Source organism: Pteropus vampyrus, unplaced genomic scaffold, assembly GCF_000151845.1.
Source record: "Pteropus vampyrus isolate Shadow unplaced genomic scaffold, Pvam_2.0 Scaffold160, whole genome shotgun sequence".
NCBI classification, from domain to species: Eukaryota; Metazoa; Chordata; class Mammalia; order Chiroptera; family Pteropodidae; genus Pteropus; species Pteropus vampyrus.
In genome coordinates, this window is record NW_011888941.1 from 666,498 (window position 1) to 671,785 (window position 5,288).

At 44.6% G+C, this 5,288-nt stretch overlaps 1 pseudogene; it reads left to right on the top strand.

Annotated features, from left to right (window-relative positions):
* Positions 1-4,922: 4,922 nt before the first annotated feature.
* Positions 4,923-5,038, top strand: LOC111745684 (annotated as a pseudogene).
* Positions 5,039-5,288: the final 250 nt, after the last annotated feature.

Consider the following 5,288-nt stretch of genomic DNA (forward strand, 5'->3'; position numbering starts at 1 on the left):
TTTTCTGTGGCATGAGTTTCAAATATCCTGATCCTTAAGAATGTTTTCTTCTTATAAAGATCCATATTTTATGCACACCCCCTTCCCCAGGGCCAGTCCTGGCTCCAGTGGCTCCCATATCCTGCCATCTCCCTTGACAGTGATTGCCCAAGGGGTCACCAGGCACGGGTATGAAAGTGGCGAACAGTTGTTAAAAGATCTCAATGAAATTGGAGGTGAGCTTCCATCACCATGTTCCTGCAGCCAAAAAGGAGAAAAGCTGAAGATAAAAATACGATTTTATTTTTGCAAGTCTGAGGTGGGTCAAAAGTAATAGCATCATGTCTGTACCTAATAGGACAGTGAAAGTACCCCTTTCTCAAAATGGCGTATAAATACTAACATAGGTCTAATTGGAGCTCCTTCAGTGTCGGGTCTGTGTGGCCGAGCTTCTGGGGTGTGCCCCATTGATGCCCCGTAGGTCTTCTACGAGGGATGGCCATGGACAGGTCGGGCCGCATCGTCAGGGTCAGCCCCTTGCCCAGCCTCTGGGGTTACAGAGAGGTGGCCATGCTTTGTTTTCATCAATTGTGTTGATCAACTAGCTCCTTTGTGTTTCATACTAGAAACTTGTCATTTCTCTTAAGGTGAAAATAAAACAGTAAATACCTACATCACCAAATGAGTGCAGTTTTTCTTTTTCTGCTGGATGTGTGTTGCAGCTTGTGAGCGGTTGGGAGCAAAGACCTGGCGGAGCGCTCATTGTCCAGGGCCGCCGGCCAGTGCCCCTGTTCCAGCGCCTTCACTGGTCGAGAGTTCACTTCCGCAGAGCCCCCGAGCCAGCCCTGTGACTGTTGCCAGCTCTGCTTTGGCATCACATTCAAGAGTGCAGTGAAATTGCTTTCTCTGCATGTACAACTTATAAAAATAAAAACATTGCCCATGCTTTGCTGTAGAAGTAGAAGCTATATTTTATGAAGTAAAACAGTTAAACATTGGAATTAAATGTTAGGAAAAGTAATTACTATATTTTTTTATGGAGAAGTAACGTGTGTTCAAATACGAGGTTCTCATACCTGGTCTACCTCTACCTTCATCTTTAGGTGAATCATGTTATATCCATGTTTCAAAATATGAAGCTGCCACTCTGCCTCACCTGACTTCCCTGTGCTTCCAGCCCCATTCCCTCATGTCTGCACACAGTATTGCTTTGTTCACTATTTGCTTCTGTCTGAATACAGAGTCTGTGCTGAGATCAGTTCTCAGATTTATCCATGTAGTAAATCTTAACTGTTCTTAGGAACCACCTGACGTAGCTGGCAGCGAGCAGGCGCACTCGGAAGTCCCTGGCGGTTTGCTGAAGTAGCATGAAACTCAAAGCCTGATGTTAATCCAAGGGAAAGCCAGCCCTCCGTGGGCAGTGTGGGGCGTGCACTGGTGCAGCCAGGCCCCCAGGGGGCAGGGATGTGGAGCTCGGCTCAAGAGCACTGTTCCCCATAGGCTCTGGTCCTCAGCAGCCCTTGTGGCTGCAGCCCAGCTTGCTGTCAGTCATAGTGCAGGACCCCTAATCCCTATGTAATGTCTCCTAGTTTGCTGGGTTGTAGGACGTTTGAACTGGATGGTCCAGCTCGAAATGATAGAAAATTCTTATTTTTAGTTTGGTCTACGCCATCGAATTCTGGCAGCATGCCCTCCGTAAGTTCTGCAGTGGGATGTGGATAGAGCGGAAGCAAGGCAATTGTGTCCCTTAGATGTTTTGGAAGTTGGACCTAACTACAAACATTAGGAACCAATATTAAAACAACTTTGTCATGATAAATGGTACCAAATACTTCCTCAATTCTTTTTTTTTTTAAACAAGTTTATTGAGATATAATCCATATACCATAAAGTAACCCATTTATAGACACAGTTTAGTGCCTTTTAGTTTATTCAGGGCTGTGTAAACATTGCTACCACATTTGTAAACATTTTCATTACCCCAAGAAGACACCTCCCGCCTCTTCGTCATTATCTCTTCATCCTTCCACTTCTCCATCCTGCTAAGCTTTGGGCAACCACTCATCTGCTTTCTCTGCATATCGATTTGCCACTTTGGATGTTGCGTATTAATAGAATCATACAACGTGTATCCTTTGTGACTGGCTGTGGTGATTTACATAGATGTATCAGAATGCTTTGAGATTCATCCATGCTGTAGTGGGGATCAATAGTTTCGTTTTATTGGCTTCCTTGGTTCTTAACCATTGTCACTAGTGCCTTCCTTCAGCTTTAGGACTAACCCCTGACCTCAGTGACAGCCAACTAGGTCCCAGCCTCAAATGAAAGCTGCCCAGTTAACCTTTCACTGTGATCTAAGCACTCTGGGAAATGGAGCCCTGCTGAGATGTGTTTTTTAGTTTGAGCTCTTAGAAACCCAGCAACCCCTCCTCCCATGAGAGACTGATGTTGAACCTCAGGCTCATCACAAGTCATATGCAGGGTGATCAAGTTTTGGAATGGGGACTGTTCTGGAAGCACACTGGCTGTGTCTGCAGACACAGATCCTGCTCGCCCACAGGGAGCAGGCCTCCAGCCCTTGGGAGTTGGTGGGCATTCTCACTGATGTCCAAGGCCTGCATCAGGGTACTCAGCTCGCTGCTCTAATTTAAGTGTGCTCAACCCTAGGAAGGAGCATAAAAGCTGGTTCTGCTGAGCCAGACCAGGCAAATAAATACATAGAACCATTAGCTTTTGAAAGCACCTTGTCCTGTTAGCACCTCTGTGTATCTTACTGGCACTGTGGATATTTCTTCAGTGCTGCCTCCTGGAAGGCCACCTAATTGTACCTCAACCTTCTCTTGTAGGATACATCATTGAGTAAGTGTAGACGCTAGTAAACTTCTGGGAACTCGGTGACATTTTGGTCAATCTCACGAGTTGAGCAACCACTGTGTGCTGAGCAATCTTAAGGTACGGTGCTCCTTTGCGGAAATGCAGGGGGGTCATCTAAAGGGACAACTTTGAAAATGGTTGTGAAAGCAGAGCCTTTAATAATGGTGCCTAGAAAGAGATTGACACTTTTTAGCTAAAACAGCCGTGTGGCTGCCAAAACAGCTGGTGCGAGTTTGGACGGTGGATAAAACAGAAGAGAGAGAGGTGACACCCCCACCTGGTTAGGTCACGCTTGGCTGGATACATTTGCAGGGTCCAGACCAATGGCCCCCTCGGCACAGGCTAGGGACCTGGCCAGAGAGGGCTCCAAACTAGTTCCCATAAGATTGGTTTAAAGAAAAGGCAATAAAAACAATTCAAAGTGTGTAAAGTTCTAGAGAACATTCAACTAATCCATCCTAAATTGGGGTTATTAACAGTCATGGAGTCGCAAATACTTGGTGTGGTGTGCATGCTGACACCAGCCCTGTCTAAGGGCTTTTATACATACCCTCTCAGCCTGTAGGAACAAACTTGGGGTGCCCTTGTTAGCTAAATGTGTCTGGAGGGAGAGCAAATGCAGGAGGTATTATCCTGCAAGGTGCTGAGTGCTAGATACAGGGAAAGTGGGTTGAATCCACAGAGACAGAGTCTGCCTCCAGCATGAAGGGTACAGTCCTAATTGTCCTGGAGGAGGAAACGGGTGACCTGGCTGGCTGGCCAGCACCATGCCCTTGAGGTTGCCTTTGCTGGGATGTGGAGAAGGTATCTTGAGGTGTGATGGGACTAGGTCTATACATGGCTGGTAAACAGTCCAAGCGTCGTTTGAGGACATTTTTGAACCCATGTACAAAATGGCGCTGGAATTCCTTGTTAGCACAGATGGATTTTTGAGCAAATAGGTATTTAGGCAATAATCTGAATGAAGGGTTCCTCTGCAGCAGCAGTGGGACAGGCAATGGCACAGAGGGGGAACTTTCTCCAGGACACATTTGGTTCCTTTTTGCCAGTAATGTGACTGGCTCCTTGGTGAACCCGGCAGCTAGGAATCCTGCCGACTCTCCCACCACAGGAAATGGACAGGCCCTCCTGGGCCTGAGACCAGGCGAAATGGTTCCGTTTGGTCCTGGAGAGCTTTCCCCATTTAGTCAGCCCTCCGGGTTGCAAAGGAGAAATGATTGCACGTCCCCTGATCCTATCCTGTCTCAGATTTCCAACCTCATTTAAACAGTGGAATGTCAATCCATAAAGCAGACAAAAGAGGTATTGGTGTGGATTTTAAGTTCAAATTTGTAACAATGAGAACCAATACTGCTTTACCATTGGGACTTGTGGATAACAGCTGTTGGTGTCTGTATCAAATTTATTTTTCTTTTTTAGTTCCCTCATGTGGAGATAATTCTGATGCCAACAGGTATATGATTGCAATTTTTCAACAGTTAACCTTGCAAAAAAGAACCTAAAAAGTGTATGAAGTCAACAATTTGGGGACACTTTTTAATGACTCATGAGTAGCAGGAGAAACTTTTAAGATGAGCACAAAATTAAGTTAACCTGTTAATATGTTATCATTTTGTTGTCTCAGTATTAAATGTAGATTCGACTGTGCAACATTAAAATTTTTAAACATTTTATTTAAGTCAGTATATTCCAAAATATAATTTCAACATGTAATCAGTACTTTAATAGGATGGTTTACATTTTTTTTCCTTCTAAGACTGTGAAATCTGGTGTGTATTTCACACAGTACATCTGCATTCTGATGAGCCACGTTTTAAGTTCTCGATAGCCACACATGACTTGTGGCTATCACTTTGGACAGTGCAGTGCTACAGGCTTCACATACCTTATCACAGTGCATCTCCTCTGGAATCTTCTGCAGTAAATATTGCTGCTACATTTTACTGAAGATACTGAAGCTTCTAAAATTTTAGTAACCTGGATGTGGTTCCATAGTGTAGCAGTTAGCACATCTGCTTTGTACATGCAGAAGGTTCTGGGTTCATGCCCCAGTGGAGCCACAGTCGATGATCTACAGCCATGCCACCCTGAACAAGCCCGATGTCTGATCTCAGAAGCTAAGCAGGATCGGTCCTGGTTAGTACTTGGATGGGAGACCACCTAGGAAGGCCAGGTGCTGTAGGCATAAATAATAATAAAAATAAAATTTTAATAACCTGCCGTGGGTCATCCTAGAGGGTATGAATGGAGCAGCGAGGATTAGGATGTGGTCTGTTAATCTCCAAATTCTGTTTTTTTCTACATTTTCTCTTCAATGCATGTCGTTATGATTTTTTTTTTAATTTTTAAAACTATTTTTTTTAAGACAAATTTCCACTAGAATTTACCTAAAGTGGTGAAGGAGGTGGGGAGGTGAGAATCTGATCTATTTCATT